Genomic DNA, 12,036 nt, shown 5'->3' on the forward strand with positions numbered 1-12,036 from the left:
TGATGATTCATATAATAGAAGATACAGGTATAAACACCACCATTATCAATTAATATCCATTTGAATATTAATGGAACATGCGATATTAATTTAGGTAGAATCCTAAAGAGTTTCATGCAACAAAAAATAAATAGAAAAGTTTGTACTGTGAGCGGAGGCTTTCAAAATCTTTACTATATACATTTACACCACGCTGTAATTTTTTTTTTAGCAATGAGTTAAATGTATCTGTTATAATAGCAAGTGGCATAGCACGTAATACAAACCAGATAATGCCGTCCCTAGCTAATGTTGAAGTCAGTAATATGAATGTTATTTTTATCTTCTTAACCTTCCTAATAAAAGGTTTCATTGACAGATACATATCATCAAGTGATTCACTGTTGATTAAGACCTTTATTTACCATTATATCATAATTGCCATATATATATATATATATATATATATATATATATATATATATATATATATATATATATATATATATATATATTATCATAACATAATCGTTACTATAAAAGAGCATAAAATATTATGTATGAGGTGATTCAACCAAAATAAACAAATATAAAAAGAACCAGGTTCGCCTGTGTTGGCAAGGCTACTACGGGCCGCCCACTCACGGGCGCGATCCCACTACTGCTCGACACGGGTGCTTTTGGCTGCTGGGTTTCCCCCCTGGCCCGGTTCACACCTCCTTAGGCAACCTGGACGCCCCCGGCTCCCCAGGGGCGGCCATATTGATGCCGAGCTTAGTGCGGACGCCCACTCAACATGGGGAGTCCCGCAGCAGTGGTCCTCACCTCAAGCCGTCCCTGGCCCAGGCCTCCGAGTCGCCGGATTACAAGGTTGCGCCACCAACCCCAGCCGACAGTCAATCCTTCGGATATAAACTTATACACCTAATTCAACATACCATATTTTTCCTTGATTCCACGACATCACTTTGATGAACACATGTGTCTGGCGTGACACACAGGCTGCACCTTGTATTCATTGTAAAGAAAGAAAAAAAATTAGTCATTGCTGTGGTGTTCCTTGCAGCATCGCGGCCTGCGTGAGGCATGGCATACTGGCAAGTTATCGTACTGGCAGCAGGATGCGCGATGACTCCCTCCACCGCCAGCCAAAAGGTGCCTCCACCGGGCGGCGCTCCACCCATAGCAGGACTTCATGCCGCAGCTCCCGGTAGGCCTCTCACATGATTGCAATTACTGGCACTCATGATACGGTCCCCGGGGCGGCCCTGTCACCAGCCAGGGACGGACGGGCAGGAGGAGGCGATGTAAAACAGCTGCCCCTGGTGAGGCTCGAACTCACAACCCCGGCATGGCTTAGCAGCGTACACTGTCTATAAGTACCGTGCGCTAACCGATTGCGCCACAGGGGCCTAGCGTTCCCGGCTCTCCGCACGGCCAAAACCATGCACTCCACTATGACAACCGGACGTTATGCTCTGAAACTGGCTTACTACAACGCACCACCAATTTCACACCACTCATTTTGTCACGCTGAGAGTCACGGTGGAAATGTGCTGACGGCTTCAAAAGTTGCCTCTGCCTGAGTATTCCTCGCACCGCAGCTACATATCACACATTCCTGTCTATCACTCAAACAATAAGAGGTAAAGCAGGAGACTGAGGTTAAAATTTAAATCTGTCAACTTACACGTAATGTATGAAATAAATCCAACATACATAAACTTACTGAAGTGCGTACAATATTGTTAACAGTACTATCACATACTTCTAATACCTAATACAGCATGCAACTCTCATGAGCTTCACGTATATATCATAGGACCTTTATATAAAATCTAATTACTTAGTTTGTAAAGGAACACAAACTCAAACTAATAACATGATCAATAAAATCGTTCAATCAAACAAGTATAATGACATTCTCTCTCTCTCTCTCTCTCTCTCTCTCTCTCTCTCTCTCTCTCAATTACTACTACTACTACCACTAAAAACCAGTGTGGATACCTCTATACCTCATTTTTACTCGTGAGAACACTCGGCTACGATGCTTTCATCATAACTGTTACAAGGTCTCTTGCTTATCAGCCTGAAAAGCAATGAGAGAGAGACTAAAAGAAATCACCACGATTCCTCCTCCTCCTCCTATTACCACACCATTAATTCAGAAACATACACAGCAAAATAGTTTACTTTTCCCTAAGCTTCAGCGTTTCTTGATACATTTACATCTCTTTCATAGCCACGTGTAAAAAAAAAAAATCTTTCATAGCCACGTGTAAAAAAAAAAAAAAAAAAAAAAAAATGAAGGAGGAGGAGGAGGAGAAGGAGAAGGAGAAGGAGAAGGAGGAGGAGGAGAAGGAGAAGAAATGTGTATGCTAGATGGAAAAAAAAAATGATACTGTTAAGGAAATAAAATCAAGACGAAATGACTGATGTAATTACTCTGACCAAATAAATAAATAAATAAATAAATAAATAAATAAATAAATAAAATAAACAAGACAAAATAAATAAATAAAACAAGGGAAAAAACAAGCTAATCAGTACCGAGGCTGCCAACGAGATAAAGACGACAAGTGAACAAAAAATTCATGGACAGATAAGGATGTGAAGGTGTTTGGTAGGTCAGTGTTCAGAAATGGTTAGCTCTCTCACCACCACTATTTTCCATGGCCACAGAAATGACTAGTCGGGTTTTCAAGAGCTTTTCTCCAGTTAATAATGTAGAAATCTCGTTAATCTGCCTCTAGAACCGTAAAAACCCCTTGAAAAAAAAAAACTCGTGTAAATTCAAATAAAGTCTTTTGAAATAGTGGAGGTGGAGCGCAGAAATGTTTAAGAATACAAGCCTTAGTTAAGTATGAAGAGGATTGAATTATATAGATAGAAAGAAATCGCTTGTTCACCCTTTTATTCCTATCCTATAACCGTCATTCGCTAACATTCAGAACACTACGATGGAAAGGGAATACGATGCTACATTTGTCATTTTAACCCCACGAGTACCATGACGCGTTTCCAAATTCATTCTGCTAACTATTTGATGATTTTATACACCTGCAGAACTTATGTGGGGTGATTAAAATAGTGAAACAGTGGCCATTAATTTTCTGACCTCCATAGACCCTTCCTAATGTCAATAAAATGGTATAATCGTACGGAAATCTAAAGGAAAAATGTGTCCCAGTATTGAAGGGTTAAGGCTGCACGATCATTTACCTGACTAATACAATAAGAAGACTTAACTGTTGCAGATGGTTAGGCGAGACAATATAGCAATGAAAGAGTTATTTTAAAGCAAAGACGCAGATTAGTATGAACACATTACGCAGGAAAGTTAATCATAAATTAAGTAAACTGAATGCGAAAGAAAATTGGAGATAATCAAAGTAGAAGAGATGAAGGAACAAAGAAAGAGATGAACCAACAGAGGAAGAGACAAGGAAAGCTGATGAGGTGAAGAAACCGAGAAAAAGACAAAGAAAACAGAAGAGAAGAAGGAATAAAGACAGAGAAGGAAAACAGAAGAGATAAAGAAACAAAAAAGAAAAAAAAACTATGAAAGCAAAGGCAGTGAAAGAACAAAGAAAGAGACAGCGAAAGAAGAAGAGATGAAGGAACAGAGACAATGAAAGAAAAGTAGATGAAGGAACAGAAAAAAGAGACAACGAAAGTAGAAAGGTGAAGGAACAAAGAAAGGAAGAAGGAACAGCATAAGGAATAACTTTAGAAGGATGTCTGAGTAGAGAAGAGGCCGATAAGAGTTTTGTGATGTCTGGTAAAAGATGAAAAAATACGAAGCCACTAATTAACCTGTATGCTTGTGTATTCTAAGGTATATGTATGTATGTATGTATGTATGTATGTTTTGTTTTTCTATAAGAGAGAAAAATGGCCAAGAACAACAAAAAACGATAAAATAAAAAGGCCCCCTGAGATGAATAAGACAAACACACTTCTGCAAATATTTCTCCACCAAACCCACTCTAATAATCATGTTTCTTTTGTTTGTATTATCAGCGTGTTATGGACTGTCTTTACTGCTGCCTATCCACCTCGATCAAATTACGCCTAGTGCCTATTTCATCTTACACACACATTAACTCACTGTCACGCCTGCTACCTCACTGTCACGTTATGTAAATCAACCTACCTACCTATGCTATATATACTATAACTGTTTCTCTTGGCCAGCCCCTTCACAGCATATCTTTACATACATTCACCTTCCTGCCTGCATATACCTAAATAAATCATTAACCCCTTCAGTACCATGAGGTGTCTTTACCTTGAGTCTTGAATGTGATTAGACGATTGTATTGACATTGCAAGGGTATATGTAGGTCAGGATATTAATGGCCAGAGTCTTCACTATTTTAATTCCCACATAAGTTTCTGAAGTTGTATCAAATCACCAGACATTAAGCAGAAAAAAAAAAGAAAGTGTGTCATGGAATTGAAAGGGTAAATAAGTAAAATAATACCACCTATAGCTATTTTGTCTACTTATTAAGCCAAAATATCTGTTGAAAATACATATACTATTAAACACATACGCATGATGGGAGAATAAAAACTTTGTGCTCACCAGGGCTCGAACCTGGGACCTTCTGTGTGTTAGACAGATGTGATAACCACTACACCATGAGCACTTATGCAGTCACGCCCGTTTTTCTCTTTACACGCTGATGGCTGACTCAAGTATATTTATCGACTTTCTACACATTCCTCCGTTCTTAGAGAGAGAGAGAGAGAGAGAGAGAGAGAGAGAGAGAGAGAGAGAGAGAGAGAGAGAGAGAGAGAGAGAGAGCTTCACTCACAGGTACACATCATAGTTAGAATGAGAAGGTAAGGAAGCTCTGTCTTGGCCACAACAGTACTACCTTGGCCAACACGATGTGCATTGAAGGTGTTTGGAGCAAGATTTTTTCCTTTTTGTTCCTTGTTTCTATTCAAATATCAATGAGAAAAAAAAGGAAAAAAAAAAAACAATATACTGTACATTTTATCACCAACGGTAGCATTCTAGCATTCAATCATGAATATAACATTACCATAAACATAGACAGAGCTATACTTTGAGCTACCACGGCCTAACCTAATAGTCAGTGAAAAAAAAAAAAAAAAAAAAAACTAGAATTAGATTGAAAAATGAGAGCGACCCTGCCAGGATTCGAACCTGGAATCTTCTGATCCGTAGTCAGACGCGTTATCCGTTGCGCCACAGGGCCGTGCTAGAACCTTCATACACGATGGTTTCATATTCAATACATTATTTTGCGGTAATAAATATAAATAAACCCAATAAATTATACAAGATGCTCGGGAAAGATTAATGTTTTGTAATTGCGCCCAAAAAATCATTAAACTATTTGGAATAATATACAATCGAGACATATTATAACTATCCAAAAATCATAAGCATCATAAGCAAACAATATAACATCGAAAACCCAAAGTGAGTTAACAATGATATAACACCTATCGACATGTGAACACATATCTACACATAACACTAATTAACACTACACTAGATCAAGGCTGACGAATAAAGACTGAATTTTCACTTCAACTAAACAACAAGAACAGCGTAAAATGATGAAAAACCGTACATTCTAATCACTGAGCCAGATACACACAGCACATACAGCCCAGCACATGGCAAGCCAAGCGAGGGATGAGCGGCTGACGGATACACTTAATGTCTACCTTAACATAACAATAAAAAAAAAAAAGAACAGCGTGAATGATGAAAAAAAAAAATAAACAAATAAATAAAAACTAGACATCTATCTAATCAGTGAGCTAGATACACATTACCAAGCGAAGAGAGGGATGAGCGGCTGACGGATAAACACACTAAATTCCTACCTTAACCAACCATTAACATAAACAACGTGAATGATGAGAAAAAAAAAAATTATAATCCAGATATACCTAACAGCACAAGAAAGCCAAGCGAGGGATGAAGGTCTGATAGATAAACACACTAAAATGTCTACCTTAACCAAACAATAACAAGAACAGCGTGAATAATGAAAAAAAATATATATATATATATTCTAATCACAGAGTCAGATATACATAACACATACAGCCCCAGCACAAGGCAGGCCAAGAGAGGAATGAGCGGCTGACAGATAAGCACACTAAAATATCTACCTTAACCAAACAACAAGAACAAAGAGCGTGAATGATACAAAAAAAAAAAAAGTACATTCTAATCACTGAGCTAGATAAACAAAATATTAGTCCCAGCACAAGGCAAGCCAAGCGAGAGATGAGCGGCGGATGAAGGCAAGCTGAGCGTCACTTCCTTGGGAGGTCCGGAGCTAATGCGGACACTGGGCTGTATCAGTAAGTTTCATCATTAAGTAATCTTCCCCTCCCGTTAGTGACTATGACTTCCCTTTTACGGACGCCAGCCGCACCCTTCTCTATCACCTCCTATGACCCTCTGAGACCTGCTGAAACCTCCTACCACTATATATTTTAAAAAGATAACGCTCGAGAATGTGAGGAGTTATGAGAAGCGCGGGTTCCAGTCCTATGCGCATACATTGTTTTATGAAGAATGGCACGGCATACTGAGGGAACTGATAGCATAGAACATTTTACTTGACAACGCCTCATTATAACGATAAATGTGAAGGCTGACAGTAGTGAAGGATTATGTAGTGCTAGGGTTCCAATCTTAAGTGACCCTAACAATACGTAAAGAAAAAGATTTCATAAGGAATCACACATTATATTGAAGGAATTGATATCAGTATACATTTTACCACAAAAGAGAAAGGTAAGGCCTGGCAGTAGTAAGAAGATGAGTCAAATTAGGGATATATTTTTCAAAGGAATTGTACCGGGTTATATTATCGAAGGAACTGATACCAGGACACTTGTTACTGGCCACAGTGAGAATGGACAGTGTAACAAGGGTTTTCCATAACACAAATAGATATCCAGGACTTATACAATAGGATATATAACATTACATGGAAGGAAAAAAAATAACAGAAAACATGTTGAATTTCATAACGAGGGAATTTATTAAGATGTATCCCATATAATTAATTAAACTACGTGTGGAAATGTAGACAGATAATACAGGTATGCAATTTTCCCTTCACTTCACATTGTATTCTACCTTGGAGATCATAAATTCAAGCACAAAGGAACATATAATTTCATAATAAAAACTGTATATTGCTGTGTATAATGAGACGGGACAAGCAAAATGTAACTCAAATCTACATTTCCATTACATTAAGCTAAAAAAAAAAAAATAAGGAAGGCTCAAATATATTACTTTCCTGGTTTTCCTAAATATCAGATGTCTCTATAACTCAAATGTAACTTCACTTCAACAGTCAGTTACGATAGTTTACCCTAAATATTCAGCCTGCACCTCCAAGGCAACCTTCACACTTTGTTATATCACCCTCTCACACTCTCGATACGCACGTTATCATGGTTTCCGGCACCAAGAAGTAGGAAGCAGGAAGCAACGCGGCTGTAGTGGTAGGTATCTAAATATTTCAACCGACAAGCTTTACTAAATAATTATAAAAGTGTGAGGTGTACCGCGGTGCTCTCTACAAACACATCTACAGTTAAGCGAAGCGGCGCTAATCCGTGAGTGATAATAGCGTTCCTGTTTACCATAGAGTTATCTGTTTACGTTCGTGTTTACTTACTTCACATATTTACTTAACTTGAGAATAACAATAAATCAAAACTGTCTTCAAGGTTTTTAATAGAAATAGAAAGAACATAAAAGAAAAAAAAAAGAACTATACACATTTATATTACAAGTATCATACGTCACAACACTTTCAACACAAACGAATGAGACAGAACAACATGCAGCCAAACATGAAGTGTAAAGGTGAGCACAGCAACCCAGGGAGAGAGATAAGAACCTTCCAAATGCAACACACACTCGGGAGGTCCGAAGCTAATGTGGAGGATCTAAGCGCAGTTCAGCATGAATCATGACCATAAATACTAGTACCCATTAGTGACCACGACTTCCTTTTGCCCCACACGGTCGCACCAACGCTCGCTGCCAATGCCTCACTCCCAAACAACCCTCTCCTGCACCAAACCCGTGATAAAAATATAGAAGTTTCCAAGGAATCATGAAAGTTACGAACACCGTCTTAGGCTCAACATTCCTTCTTGCAATCTGGAACACGAAGATCGAGTCCAAAACACACTGATACATTTGATGAGGAATATCTTTTACTGTATCACCACTGCTTGCTTCATTTCTTAGGATGGGGAGGAGAAAGGTCAAGATAGAGTTAGAGGCTGAAGTTATGGATAAAGAAGTTGGAGGCTCAAAGGTCAAAGCTAAGAATTGTTAGGTTCAAGTTAAGGATGGATCGAGCTTGAGGTTAAGAGGAAGGAGTTTTGGAGTTAGGTACGAGGAAGATGATTGGAGCTAAGAAGAAGGAGTTTGGGATGAGTTTAAAGATAAGAGATAACAAGGAAGTCGGAAGTTGGAGTAAAGAGAAAGTAGGATTCATTACCCTCCCCCACTCTCTACTTTATATTTATTTGCGTAATCACTTTATTACTACTATTCAATTATTCATTTGTTTAAAGTTAAGCCGCAGTCAATGTGCGCATGACTCCAGTAAAAAGCCTGGACCACACACCATGCATGAAGCAAAATATAACGGGAAATAATAAGGTGATTATTTTCTTCCCTATAACTGCTTGAAGGTGTACTACCTTTGCTTGATAATAAATCATTTAGAAAATTAACAAACTACTCTATAAAGTTAACCTTCCTACGTAAAGTCAATATAGAAAATTTACACCCCATTATAAAATAAGTAATGAGTTTCGTTACCCACATATTCATGATTTATTAATGAGTTGCGAAGCGATTATGAAACAACGGAGCCGCACGACGACCACGACCACCACGAAGATGAAGATGAAGACGACGAGGAAGAAGACGAAGACGAAGACGAAGACGAAGACGAAGAAGACGACGAGGAGGAGGATGAAGAAGTGGACGTGCTGGGAAGCTGCAGTGAATAGGAGACACCTCCGCCCCAGCCCAGCAAGCCAAAACGCCCTTCCGTCCCCCAGCCCCCCTCCGGCAAGCAAGATGAGGATGACGGCTGGGTCACCAAGCAGAAGCGGCGACGAAGGCCCAGAGACGACCCATGGGTCCTTCCCAAAGAAGAACGCACAACAACACCGTCAGCTGCCCTCAGCCAGTCACCCACCATCGCGAGGCTGAGGCGAGAAAACCGGTCGGGGAAAGTAGACGAGGAAGTACTTACAGGCGCCTACATCCACGACCGAGATCGCTTCATTGGGTTCATTAAGGGCTACTCCAAAGCCGGCTACAAGGCGTACCCCTGCCCAGAAGACAACAACAAACCAGTTAAGTGAAGTGCCGGTGACCACCCTTTTCTTCTAAAAACAATGTATTTTGTAATGTATTTTTTATGCTCTTATTTTTTATCTTTTGTTTTTATGCAAAAAAAGCAGCAAGCTGGACCGCCCAGCAACTTTTTTTCTTCTCCTGTTTTCCTGTATTTCTATGTTTTTTTTGTATTTTGTACTGTACCACCCCTTGTTTTGTATTTCCCCCCTCTTTTCTCAATAAACTTTTGAAACTTTTTTTTTATTAATATATAACAAATTCTGCACAGGCTTTGTTACTTTTACAAGGGTGACACGTCCTGGACCAGCTAGGCCTTACACTGCCCGGCACAATAAACACCGCGGCGCTGCAGCGAGCGAGACAGGAAGTGGAGGACAAAAGCTGCAAACTAACCCTTGCCCATCGGGAGGTCCGGGGCTAATGTGGGAGATTCATGATCATAGCACAGCATTAAGATTAGAAACTCGACTTACCCGTTAGCAACTACGACTTCCCTTTTGCCCACGGGAGTCGCATGGACCTTTTTTTGCTCGTTGAGTGTCCCCAGCCCGCCGCACCTGCCCCACCTGCCCGGGCATCGCTGACCCTCAGCCAGCCAGGCACACACACTTTAGTAGGCATCGAATCGAATCCTATCACAGTGACATCTTTTCACCATTGTCTTTGTTACTTCCGACAAATTCAGGACTTCTATTAGAACCATCACCATCAGGTACTTAGTTGTACTGTATATCAGTGTATGTCTATGTATGAGCTCAACAAGGGTTTAGCCAGCTACCGGCCAAGGCACCTGATTTAGTTCCCTCTCTGCCTTCGGGAGGTCCGGAGCTAATGTGGACGAATCACGATACTATGATTGACATTGAGACTAGCTACCATGAATCACCCGTTAGTAACCACGACCTCCCTTTTGCCATTTCATCCGCACCCCATCCCTGCATCCCTCACTCGCCATTCACCGCTAATACTATTCTTCCTGACTCGCTATTCCATTATTTTTGGGAGGACAAGGAACTGGCCTGTGGCAACAACACAGCAGGTGAGGCACAAGTTCGAGTCCACCTGACAGTCTGGTGGTGTGTTGTGCTGCTGTACAGTAACTCTCCACGCTTTACGTTACGCTAAGACTTTTTTCCTCTCTATCTTTCTCCATCAAGAAGCCATGCCAACAAAAGAATGATGCTAAAGTACAAATTAAAAGCAAGGAAAAAAAACATCAGACGGATCAATACAGCGACGCACCAGACGGGCTGGCAAGGCTGGCAACCAGGTGAGCCCCGCCCCGAGCCACACCCGCGCCGCCGCCACCCCTTCCACCCACGCAAGAGACGCTCTTCAAAACTTTCTCCTACAATACGAACGTTGGAACACAAAAACTGCGATACCTTTCCAACAGTGTCATGTCATGAGAACGACAGCAACAGCACGCAGCAGTACAGCAGCACAGCAGCACACAGCAGCTACGGCGACGAGGCGCCTCGGGTGAGCGACGCAGGGAAAGGGTTACGCCCGCCGAGCAGCGTCCTTAAGAATGAAGATGATTAAATTTCGGTGACGTACTTTCACTGCTGGAGACGCCAGGGAAACAGTCACGATGTCAATGCCTCTCTCTCTCTCTCTCTCTCTCTCTCTCTCACACACACACACACACACACACACACACACACACACACACACACACACACACACACACACACACACACACACACACACACACACACACACACACACACACACACACACACACACACACACACACACACACACACACATTACGAATAATAATAATAATAATAATAATAATAATAATAATAATAATAATAATAATAATAATAATGAAACGATGATAACAATGATGATGATGATGATGATGATGATAATGATAATAATAATAATAATAATAATAATAATAATAATAATAATAATAATAATAAATTATTTAAAATAAATTTGGAAATACAGCGACTAGGAACATGATGTAAAAATATTGATTTGAAAATAAGAACAGTACTTTCATTAAGAATGTATTGTCAATCCACAACAACATACTGCTGAGTACGCTTTTTTATATTGTAATGAAATGAAATGAAAAATAAATAAATAAATAAAATAAAATGACAATATAAATATTTTTTGACGTTAACACTTGTATATTTAATTCTTATGTAAAAGGAAAGTACACCACCTACGGAACAATCTAAAGTAAGTGTTTAATAACGTTATATAGTCACATAAGAGTGGTGTATACAAAATTCACTATTACGGGGTCGAGAGGCAGGCCAGCTGAATGGAGACGTGACAGGTGTCTGACTGTCAGTGGTGAGACCCCAGCCACCATACACACACACACACACACACACACACACACACACACACACACAGTACCGCATATATTTGTACCACCACAGTGAGATTACTTAAAGCATATTTGTAGCATAGCCTATATTCAATCTCAATCTCTCTCTCTCTCTCTCTCTCTCTCTCTCTCTCTCTCTCTCCTGCACGTATGAGATCAGTGACAAGTGACAGCATGGGATAAAAAGAGGCAATCAGTCACTCAGTGAGTCCTGGCCAAGCAGCAGCGCCTGATGGGTGTCGCGGGTGCTGAGTGCTGACAAGGCTTGGTTGGACTGTCATCACAACACGCG

General features: G+C 40.1%; 3 non-coding genes across 3 annotated transcripts; all 3 read right to left on the reverse strand.

Moving 5' to 3' along the window:
* Positions 1-1,296: 1,296 nt before the first annotated feature.
* On the reverse strand, positions 1,297-1,391 carry Trnai-uau. The gene is made up of 2 exons: positions 1,354-1,391; positions 1,297-1,332 (listed from the first exon to the last, which is right to left on the reverse strand). It is a non-coding gene; the product is annotated as a tRNA-Ile (tRNA).
* A 3,170-nt stretch (positions 1,392-4,561) lies between these two features.
* Trnav-aac lies at positions 4,562-4,634 on the reverse strand. Its single transcript has one exon. It is a non-coding gene; the product is annotated as a tRNA-Val (tRNA).
* Positions 4,635-5,140: 506 nt separating this feature from the next.
* On the reverse strand, positions 5,141-5,213 carry Trnar-acg. Its single transcript has one exon. It is a non-coding gene; the product is annotated as a tRNA-Arg (tRNA).
* Positions 5,214-12,036: the final 6,823 nt, after the last annotated feature.

This window comes from Portunus trituberculatus, chromosome 32 (genome assembly GCF_017591435.1).
Source record: "Portunus trituberculatus isolate SZX2019 chromosome 32, ASM1759143v1, whole genome shotgun sequence".
In the NCBI taxonomy this organism is placed as follows: domain Eukaryota; kingdom Metazoa; phylum Arthropoda; class Malacostraca; order Decapoda; family Portunidae; genus Portunus; species Portunus trituberculatus.